The following is a 12,131-nucleotide window of genomic DNA, read 5'->3' on the forward strand; positions in this document are numbered from 1 at the left end:
TTCATCATTATTAGGAAGTTATTCAGCATTTAATTTGTGATAGGCATTGTTTAAATATTATCTATCTACCTATCTATCTACCTATCTACCTATTTATCTATCTACCTAGAGAAAGAAGAAATATTAATATATATATACATCCCAAGTCACACAACTTTTAAGTGACAGAGTCAAATTTCAAATCCACTTGACCTCAGAGTTGCATTTTAACCAGTATTCTGCATGGCCTCTCTATGAGGGAACACTAGAAACATTACCTTTAAGATCTGGAGGAAGCCAGGGAGGCCTGGTGTCACCCCTACTATTCATCATTGTCCAATAGCCCTGGCCAATGCAATAAGAAAAACAAACACATGATTAAAAAAAAAAAAAGATAACTAGAGATAAAATGGCCTTAACTTACAGACAGTATGATTAGAAAATTCAAGAAAATTATAGGTAAACTATGAGAAAAGAAAGAGAATTCTGCAAGTTGCAAGATCAATTCACGAATCCACTAGTGTTCCCAGAAAACAGTTCTGTCCATTAAAAAATGTAGTGGAAATTATGGATACTTTCATAATAGCAAGACAAGCTTTAGGTCTTATAAATAATTCTAACAAAAATATAAATAAACTTTTAGGAGGAAATTGTAAGGAATTTTAAAGGATATAAAAGAAAGCCTAAATACATATTTATAGAAGAGAAGATTCAGTATTGAAGGAGTCTCTGTCCTCCCATCAAAATCTATATAAGTCTTCCAACTTCAGTGAAAATCTCAAGTTAGAGCTTATACTCGTCGTATGGAAGAGTAGAGAAATAAAAAATTTTTGAAGAAAAATAATAATTAAGAGTACCAAAACCAGATATCAACACTTATTCTAACAGTATAATATTCAAGACAATATGTTATTAATATAAGAGGGAACAAACAAATCAATGTAATAGAATCAACCTCCTTGAAACAGACTCATGGAAACTTGGCATTATAAATAAATGCAGAAAGGATAAACTATTTAATATTCAATAAATGATACAAGGACAATTGGCTTTCCATCTGGAAACAAAACAAAATTAGAGCACTAGAGCAAAATAAATTTCAGGTAGATTGAAGATCACAACGTAAGAAGTAAAACTTTTATAAGATAATGATTAAAAAATATTCTGAATCAAGGATTTATCGAGCCAGACTCAAAAGCTCAAACCGTAAAAAGTAAAAAGTTTGAAAAATTTGCAGTAAAACTAAAACTCTTTTGCATGTTAAAGACACTGCAAAAAATGTAAACAATATGCCATAGACTTGAAGAAGTTATTTGCAAGTTTGGTTAGTTTTTGACTGACAAACTATTAATATGCAGACTACACAGGGTAAAAATTTCTACAAATCAATAAAGTATATACTAAAAATTAAAGAAAAAACAGTAAAGGCACGAACAGGCAAGTCATGAGAGAGAAAATCCCAGCAACCAATAAAAAGTACATGAAAAGAAAATTATTCTCACTAATAAATGTACGTTAAAATGTAATAAATAAATTCGAATTTTTTTCTAGCAAATTCAAGTGTAGAAAATGAAACACTTTGTCAAACCCTTCAGACTGTCACATATCTAACAATACCGATCACGGGTAAGGATGTAGGAAAACGGAAATTCTCAATGGAGTGCTATTGAGAAGGTAAATTTGTAGAGCAATGTTGGAGAGCAATGTGTTTGATATTATCTAGTAAATACAAATCAAGCCTATTATGTGACCTGGAAATTCCATATCTAGGTATTCACTCTATAGGGACTTATGCAAACATGCACGAAGAGATGTGTACAGGGTGTCTATTGCAGTGTTGTTGTGATTAGGACCGATTGAAGCCAGTCTAAATGTATGCCAGTAGGAGAGTGGATATATTAAATTGTGGGATATTCACACAAGAGCACTCCATAGAGCAGTTCAAAATGAATGAACTTTATCTATGTGTAACAACATGGCTAATTCTTAGAACACAGTGTTGCACTGAAAAAAGGCAGTTTACAAAAGGATACATATAGTGTGATACAATTTATGTCAAGTTTCATTGCATATAAAACAACACTCTATATTCCTTTTATGGATGCCCATATGTCATTTTAAAAGTTGCTAACATTAAGTGATGCAGTTATTCATTATACTACTTGATACTTTTCCCTATGCTTATATTATTTTACAATACAAAAATCTTTTTAAAAAATGAAATGAATTAGAGAGGGCAAAGCTATAGACAGGGGGAACAATTAGGTCATTCAATATTTTAGGCGAAGCACAGTGATAATTTGGACCATGATGAATGGATGGTGGGTGGTGGCAGGGGAGGGGAGGGTGCCACATCTTGGGGAACATCACAAACCAAGAAGACCAAGGGCAGAAAAACCCATCCCCAAACTTTGAGCCTGAGATCACACTGGTAGCAATACTCAGTGTATAGGATCAGTAAGGAACATTTCTGTTCCTCCTTCTATCAAAATAAGGGAAATAAAAACTCAAAAATATTGTTATTAATTTAAAAACATGTCTTGGGTCTTGTGTGTACTTAAGAGTTTTGTAAAAATTTGGTATAAGAAGAAATTTACTTCAGTAAGCAGACAAGTAACTTCTGAGTGGATATGATCAATGCCCTGCTTTCAAGGGGAGGCATTAGTCATAGAATCGATAGACCAGGAATGTAGAGCAGCAGAATAGAAGAACCCATGTCGAGGCAAAATGTCTTCAATTCAGAAAGAGGGAGTCTTTGACTACCAAACCTTAGCTGCTCAAGAAAGCATTTGATCCACTGTTCAGCCTTTAAGCAGGTCTATGGCTGAAACACTCATATTAGATGTTATGCTCCCTTTGACAGTTTCACAGAAATAGTCCAGCATCCATCTAATAGACCTGTGTTCACTTTCATGATTTGCATTTATGAGCTCTATGACTCTGAGCAAGTTATATGAACTTTCTGAGTGTCAGTTTCCTCACCTGTAAAATGAAAATAATCATAGTACCTCCTTTAAGGTTTATTATGTCAAGTAAATATAATATAAAACCATCCAGTAAATTATAACTGTTAATAAATGTTAGTTGCCATAAGTTATCATTGCCTCTGTTCCTGGTAGAAAGGACCTAAATCCAAAGCAAATCTGATCTGTCCTCTGCTCTTGGCAGCAATCTGTGCAATATAGTCCCACTGCCCTAAACCTTCCAAATTTTTGTTGCATCTGGAAGAGCATAGAGTTAAGCTAAGTCTACTGCTATCTGATTCTACTCTCAAGGTCAGTCCAGGTCAGAAACCAGGGCACAAGGAGCACCTCTGCAGCCTTTTCCCAATATGCACACAGAAGCAGCCACTCCATAGTTTTTTAGTAGGCCAAATGCCAGAAGTCTTGAATATATCTTGTAACACCATATGTCTCAGTCCTTAATAGATCCTTTGAAGATTGTAACAGCTTGCTGGGTTCATCGTTTTAGTTTTTTAAATTAAATGTTTAAGATGCATTTGGGTGGCCAACTGCAAACTTCCTCTTTGCATTATTTGCAGACATTGTGGCTATGAGTTAGGGGGTGGAGGGTGCTAGAAAAATCCATGCCACTTGTTCTGCATCAGGACATGGTTGAGTACACATATTTACAAGTGTGTGAGCTCAATATAAAAGCTTAACTTTGTCCAAAATATTAAATGTTTCCTGACACCTTAGAAAATGGAATTAAATTCAGAGCATCCTAGAAATGCTAAAGAAGTCCATCACACAACAAGAGGACAACATCCAAAGGGAGTAAACACTTTCCATATGCCAGGCACTCTGCTAGGAACTTTATGTGGATTAGCCTATTTATTAATCCTCATCTCCCCACTAAGAAGTTGCTATTACTGTTATCCTCATTTTACAGATGAAAAATCCTGAGAGTCAGAGGGTTGAATTGAATTGCCTAAGGTCACCCAGCTGATGGGTGGCAGAACCCAGTAGAAAAACCAAGTGGTTCTGCTTCTAGAGCCAAAGCTCCTTTCTCTCCTGGAGCCTCAAGAAGAATGGAGAGGGAGGTATGAGATGAGCTTGTGCAGAGGAATGAGCAGTTGCCAGCACTGCTCTAACTGTTGTGCAGTCCTCTCAACAACGCCAGGAAGAGGGCATTACAGTGATCATTATCTCCATTTTATTCATGGGGGAAGTGAGGTTTGCCCAAGAAAATCCAGCCAGTAGCGGCAGAGCTGGACTTCTAATGCGGGGTCCAGGCTCTTAGCCACTCTACTGTCTTGCCTGTTGAGAAAGAGTGCAGCACATAGCAAAGTTACCTGCAAATATTTGTATGGTATCCAGAGTCTTTCTGATATTGTCTGTTCTGTTGAGAATGATATCCCTTGGCCAAGCAGTGATATTCTAAATTGTAAGAGAAGAAAAAACCCAAGACATTTAGTTCAAATAGGGATCCAAGACTCAGAGGTGGGAGTCGCTTCTTCAGTCAAAGGACCAGTCAGTGGTAATGCTGAAGCAAACCTCTTGGTCCCCTGGCCTGAAGGCTCTGTAGTCATGGGGAGGAGGATCAAAGGACAGAATTGCTGCCCTAGGCAGAAATACTGTAATAGAAACCATCTCACAGGCTTGGGCAGCAAAAGCCTTCCCTCCTCATCACATTTTAGCTCTGGGCAGAGTCTATGACTCATCCAGTGCATTTGGGTGTGTTTCTTCCACAAAGCCAGGGTATCCTGGGCAGAGTACCAGAAGAAAGACAGAAAGAATCAGGGGTCTCCCCTTCTCCAGGGACAGAGAAAGTGGCTGTCTATCAAGAAGTACTGGAAGACCCCTCAAGCGTTCCCCTGTAGCCACCAAGGGAGTATGGACATGAAATGTCATGGTGTTGCTCATTCAGTCATTTCTTACATGAAGAAAGAACAGCTCTGGAGATGGAGTATTGAAGTTCTAGGGATGCATGAATTTTTAAGCCAGACTGATTTGCACTCAACCCTATTTCCATCTCTCACAAAAGGAATGAGTCATTCACTTGTGTGGCCCTGAGCTCCGTCATAAACAGACATCACAAATGCCTCCCTTGTAGAGTCACAGTGGGGCTTCATCAAAATAAAGTATGAAATGTTTCTAGCAGAGAAAAGACATACAACAGATGCTTAATAAAAGGTGAGTTTGTCTCCTCTTGATAAGGTTGAACCAAAGCCAATGAAAACTATTTGGAGGGTAGAGTAGGCTGACCACTCGGCAAAAAGGAGTTTGTATGTGCGGTGAAGCTAAGGATATTGGGATGGAGGTAATTTCACACACGTCCTAATGAAATGGGACAGGAGTGTCAGTCAGAGTCAGGGGAAGGAGAATGTAAGGTGCTACATCACTGGCTTTGATGATGAATGAAAGGCCACATGCCAAGGAATGTAGGTGAGTGCCAGGATCTAGAAAATACAGGGAAATAGACTTTTCTCCAGAGCCTGCAGAAGAAACCTAGCCTGTCAACACTTTGTAGCCCTCTGAGACTGACTTTGGACTTTTGACCTCCCAAACCATGAAATGATAACTTTTTAAGCCAAATTCGTGCTAATTTGTTACATCAGCAACAGAAAACTAATACATTAGGGCACCTGGGTAGCGCAGTCGTTAGGCGGCTGCCTTCGGCTCAGGGCGTGATCCTGGCGTTCCAGGATCGAGTCCCACATCGGGCTCCTCCGCTGGGAGCCTGCTTCTTCCTCTCCCACTCCCCCTGCTTGTGTTCCCTCTCTCGCTGGCTGTCTCTCTCTGTCAAAATAAATAAATAAAATCTTTAAAAAAAAAAAAGAAAACTAATACATTAGGATGTATCACAAGCAAAACATTCACCCCAACACTCGGGGCAAACCTGTACCACAGGGTGAATGGGTATAACCCAGTGCCTCAGGGCCTGCGTCCTGAGAATACATACAAGGTCCCAAGTCCATCAATGGGCAAATCTAACAATTCCAAACTAGTCCCCAGTGCCACCATCAGTTCCCCATAACGTAGCCTTTATTTTTATTTTTTGTTTTCTCTTGTTCCTTGAAACATTCTCTGGAATGAGTCCACCCAGGCTTTCTTTGATATCCTCCACGAGCAAACAGTTTTTGGAGGAAAGTTTACGAGTGCCATGGACACGGGTGCACTTGGTGAGAGCCCCGTTTCTCTCTGCTTCTCATTTTACCACCGTTTTGCTCCACAAGCTTTGCCAATGCTGTCACTGAGGTCTGGAACTAGCAAGGAGGGAAATCCTTGCAGTGAATTGCCAGATTTGGTGACTATTCCCAAAGTTGCACTGCTTTTCCCTAGAATCTTACAGCTTTTCACAAACACGGTTCCTCCTGCTTTAGAGATCACTCCCACGATATCTCCTGAATCAGGACATCTCCTCTCTCACCTTTGCTCCTTCTTTCTGGCCCCTCTCCTGCCCAAATCAGAATGTCTCCCTCTTTCTTCTGGTTAAAAACTGAAGCACCATCCATGTATAACAAAATTATGCAAATAAATGCTTGGTAGGGAGCAGTATCACTATGGCAGAAACATATGAATTCCAGGTCCAGCCTCTGCAAAACACCCTATTCCATAAAGATAGACATGTTCTGCTTTTGAGCACACCCCCCCCCCATCATGAGGACCCTCTGGGTGCCACGTGCACTGCCCAGATAAGTGTGAATAGTCAGGTTTCAGGGTTTTTCCAGTCCCCTCGTGTCCATTCCCTGCTGTGCTCTGATTTCTGATTGTGAAGGAACTAGGCTGACCCAGGATGAATATAGCACTTTCTGCAAAAGATGGTCCTGGAATAGGAAGCAGGATGTTAGATACTGTGTTCAAGAATATCAGTCTTCTGTACCTGGAGAAGTTCTTTAAGTGAAACAATACAACAGTAGCAACACTGAAGCCTCTCTTCCTGCCAGCGAGAATAAACACATCATTATCAAAACCCAGTATTTCTGCAAATTCTGGTATTGGGGTACACGAGGGGCCTCCAAAATGCCCTCTTCTTCATCTGAGCTTGAAACCAATTGAGAAATAAGACAGGAATAAGGCAAAGGGAAGCCAAAACATCCCTTTTGTTACTTGTACCTCTGCAGTTGGAGAACGTGGCTTCCACCAATGAATAGATGGGACTCCAGGCTTAGACAGACCTACCAGGTTATAGGCAGCCCTGCACCCATGAGTCACCCTGTCCATCCCTGAAAGGAAAAGATAGAAACGCTCCCTATAGGCAGTTCATGCCCAGTGAGAAAGGATGAGGCCAATGCAAAGCTCTGCACACTCAGTTCCTGGATCCAAAGTCACCAAGTGGACCAGCCCCTCTGCTCCACCCCCCCAGTCAGAATGAGTGTGGGTTCAGAGTCCTTAAGCATTACGCCAGTGGAATTCCCTCCCATTATAGAATATTACTCCCATTGCAACAGATTATGTTTTGGTCAAAATACCCACTGCCCCTCTCTACCGGGCCCATCCCTCTGAGACGATTTATCTTTCCTGTGTCCTTAACACTTGCTTTGGTCAGAAAGACGTGAGTTGAAATGGCACAAGTCATTTCTCCCCAGATGCTTGGAGAGCCATTGCATGCCTCCACCATCTTTCCTCTCCTTCTGCCATGGAACATCGTATCTCGGACTGAGCTTCTCCATCAGCCTTGGTCCCCAAATGAAGAAAGAATAGGGTAGAATTGCAGTCATCTCACAATGGACATGAGTTTGAATGATAAATAAATTTTTGTTGTTTGGAGCCAAGAACATTTTGGAATAAATTGCTGTCTTAGTCTAACTGATCTTACACTTAGAGGTACATGTAGGCTCCTCCCCACCATATACATCCACAGTAGCCAGCAACTTCCCTTTCTACCTATTTTCTATCTTTTGTTCTATCCATCCATTCATGCACTGAGTGTTGACCAGGCACCAAGCCTGGTGAGAGGCCTCAGAACTACAGTAATGAGTAAGACATGGCTTGTGGGGTTGCTGGTCATGTCAAGAAATAAGTGGAATGGAGGGGTGTCTGGGTGGCTCAGTCAGTTAAGGGTCCAACTCTTGATTTCGGCTCAGGTCATGATCTCCGGGTCTTGAGATCAAGCCCTGCATCGGGCTCAGTGCGAGGCGTGGGTCCTGCTAAAGATTCTCTTTCTCCTTCTCCTTTTGCCCCTCCCCCTGCTCTACTCTAAATAAATAAATAAATAAATAAATATTTTAAAAAGAAGTAACTTGAATGGAAAGTGGTAAGTGCAATGTCAGAGGAATGTGCAAAGTGCCACCAGTGCCCAGAGGAGGAAGGATGATTCAGACCAGCTGAGGGGATCAGGAAAAGCCCCAGGCAAACTCTGCAGGAGCCCTTCACTCCAGGAGCCTCCCATAAAGTGTGGCTGACACAATAGGCATATCTTGTTATTGTCCCTGTTCTCTGGAACACAGGCCCAGCTTAAATGGCAACCAAGAAATTAAGTGAATTGCCCAACACATCAGGATATATGTCAAATTTCAAGAAACACGGTGGGAATTCACAGGAAGGACAGAATCTTTTCATCTTGGGCCTGCAAGAAGTTGAGGAGGCTGAATTTCAGCTAAGCAGTGAAATGTGGGTTGAATTCTTTCCAGTGAGAGGATTGGGGGCAGGTCACTTCGGTAGAAAAAAGAGAATGCTCAAAGAACCAAAGATAGGAGAAGAAGCTCTGTTCCAGAGACAGTGTGTGGAACAGGGAGACAGTATTTATGAGGGGAGCAGAGGAAATCAGACTAGAGGGAGACCTCAGAGACAGATCCTGAATGCAAGATGTAGACCTGTCATCCTAAGGTGACAGGAGCCACTGAAGTTTTATGATTATGTAAATGGCATGATAGAAAAGGCATTTTAGAATAATGGGCAGGTGACCCTAGCATTGTGGAGAGTGACATGGAAAGGCAACTCGAGATGAGACAACTAATTAGGACGCTGCTAAATGTTCCGGGCAGGAAGTGAGGGGTCCTGCGCTGGGAAAAGGGGGTGGTCAGAATGATCCATAGTTAATGGTGTAGGGGTGCTGAGAGGAACTTGGGCAGTCATGGACGATGGCCCCAAGGAGCCACCAGAGTTGAACAGATAAACTGAAGGGAGAAGTAGGGCAGTATAAGGAAATACCAAATTTCAAGGTGAAGTGACTAGTTCAGTGAGTAGAGGTGTTCTGTAGTGGTATGACTGTACATAAAGTCAGCAAATTAAAAACAACAGTTCTGTTCAACATATCTGGCCCCTTTGCCTTCCTTCTTTTAGTCCTTTTATGAACTCGGTGAGTTTTGCCCTATTAACCCATTTTACAGATGAGGAAATAGGAACTCAAAGTGGTTGTATACAGCCCTGGGTGTTATACGCAACTAATGAATCATCGAACTTTACATCAAAAAATAAATAAATAAATAAAAATAAATTAAGAAAAAAAAGCAAAGATGGGAATAAAAGCTATCAGCCAAGAAAAAAAAAAAAAAAACCCAAAGTGGTTGTATACAGACCGGCTAATAATTTGGGGGGCCTACTGAAAAATGAAAATGTAGGGCTTCTTCAAAAATTATTAAGAATTTAAACACAGTGACAGCAGAGCAGTGAGCTAAGTGCTGTGTGCCCTGGGCCGTATGTGACTACACAGGTCACACAGCCATGAAGTCAGCCCTGCTGCTATAACTGTCCCAGGTTCATACAACAAGAAATGGTCATGGTTGGAAGTCACATTTCTTTCACAACAAGTGGGGAAGTGGTTTGACATGGAGGTCCTAGCAACCTAAGTCTCTGGGTCACTACACTGAGTAGAGCCCCAGGTGTTGATAAGAGTAAATCATCTTGTCATTTTAAGCCACTGTGTGGATTATTACTTAGTACCGTGGCTTATTACTGGATTATTACTTAGTACCGTGGCTTATTACTGAAGCAAAATGTAGACTGCATGGACCGATACACCAAGACTCAGAAAACCCTCACAGCACTTATGGGGAGCTAGGTCTTGTGCCTAGACCTCCACTACCCCATCATGGGGTCTTTCGTCCACATGTGTATTTTCCAACTACAGGTCGCAACCTGATCAGAGTACCATGAAATCTGTGTATTGGGCCACAAGCGGATTTTTACAAAGAGAGTGATTTAACAACTGAAATATAATAGAAACTGTCCTTGTGTGTTACACATTGTAGTGGTGTTTTTCATGAAACTTGTTTCTAGGATACCTGTATGTTCAGAGTCACAGAATAAAATTGGCTTGCTATAGATCACCATCAAAAAATGTTAAAAGCCACTGTTCTACATCATTCTTTCAGCACAGGAAAGGAGAGTAAGTCTACACACGTCACCTCAATGACTTGGAGACTCATAATTTCTTATAAAATTAGCTAAATGGGAGGAAATGGGGGCCCTTATTGCCAACATAGTTAATGCTTTGGACTTTACGGTTTCCCAGATAGGAAGCTTTCCAGATTCTATCCAAGGCGAAACTCAAACTTTGTAATGTGCCCCCTATAACTCCATTAATCCTGCACCTCCTCCGTCCTGACTTATTCCGCCTTACAAGAACCATGACGTCATCGTTTCCGATATAGGCAACAAAACTTCATTGTCTTTTGACACAAGCCAACAAATCCGGGCACAGATGTGCCCACTGGGGCAACTACTAAAAGGCAGGCAAGAAGCCATGATGTCACCAGCTTCGGGCCTGGCGCCAGGCCTCTTCCTTTCTTCAAACCCACGATGGGATTGAGCCCCTCAGAAGTGAGTCACAGAGGGCTGCCAGCATCTGCCTTCAGAGGGAGACACATTTTCAAGGAAAAACTCTGCGGTCAGTGTTTGTGCTTTGCTGTGCCAGGAACTGTCAAGCCTGCTTCTCACCACTGCAACTGTGGGACCAAACCCCCACTTATGACAAAAAGAGCTACGAAAGAACCGAAAATAGCTTATTTTCAATGCCTTGCTGAAAACTCCCAGATGTGAGCAGCGATGGCTGTGTGGTACGCACCTTTGGGTTTGTAGTGTGGATATTCTCTCTAAACGTCTCTGGGTGGCCAGCAAGTTGAGGCAGGAAGAACATTATTAATCATTTAAACTAAGGTTGGCTTTCTGCCCCACCCATCTTTCCTAGGTCCTGACTTCTGGGAATGAGAGTTTGAGGGACCTTGTCCGTGATTTCTCTCTGGGAAGTAATTACCTTCCCCTCGTGTAAGATGACTGCATCCAGCTTGTCAAGTCCTGATCTCTAGAATGTGTTTGGAGTCTAACCATTTCTCACTGTATTTCTAGACCACCCTCATTTCTGACCTGTACGGCTCTAGCATTTCTCTCCTGCCCCAGCCACTTCTCTTTGTCACAGAGGGATTGTCTGAAATCCAAATCCCATCAGTCTCTAGGCTTTCTCCCTTAAAATCCTTTCATAGTTTCATGGCTCCCTCAGGATAAAGGTCAACAGGACCCTCGGGGTCTGGCCCCTCCCACTCTCAGGACTCCTGTCGGGATTTTCCCCCTTGCCCTCTGAGGCTTGCAATGCCAGGCTGCCCTTCCTTAAGCTTCTGGGATGCACCAGGCTCTTCTCTGCCTCAGAACCTGCTGAAGAGAACGAAGCCATTCCTCCACAAACTCCATATTGTTAGAACCTAGTCACCCTTCCCTTCTCAGCTAAAACAACACTTTATTAAGGGACCTGCCAGAACTCTCAAAATAAACCAAGTCACCCCATATTGTCTCCCATCACCTTATCCTGTTCTGTTACTGCCCTTACCATGACATATAAAGAACATGGTTTTGAATGTCTCTCCCCCACTGGACTAAGCTTCACAGAGACAAGAATTATTATTTGCCCCCACCCCCACCCCGTACCCATATCTTAGCATGGTGTCTGGTACATGGTAACTAGTAAATAAATATTTGTTGAATAAATGCTAAAACCCCTTGAAAAGACTTCTCTGACATCTAAATGCTTGCAGATGATTCCTTTGACTCAGGAACTATCATCTTCCTAAGAACAAATAGCTAAACCTGTCTCCCCTTTTTCTTCGGATGCTGGGAGAGCCAAAGCCCCTGGTTTGGCTCAAATATACCCATTCTGTGGATACATGAGGTTTGCATATTTGTATTTTCTCTTCCCTTAGTCTTTTAATTACACTTTCGCAGGGTGGGATTTGCCATCTTCTTCCGTGGTAAAGAATACTATATGGTCCTACTATG

The sequence above is a fragment of the Ursus americanus genome, chromosome 18 (assembly GCF_024610735.1).
Source record: "Ursus americanus isolate L20-20 chromosome 18, mUrsAme1.1.p, whole genome shotgun sequence".
Taxonomy (NCBI): Eukaryota; Metazoa; Chordata; class Mammalia; order Carnivora; family Ursidae; genus Ursus; species Ursus americanus.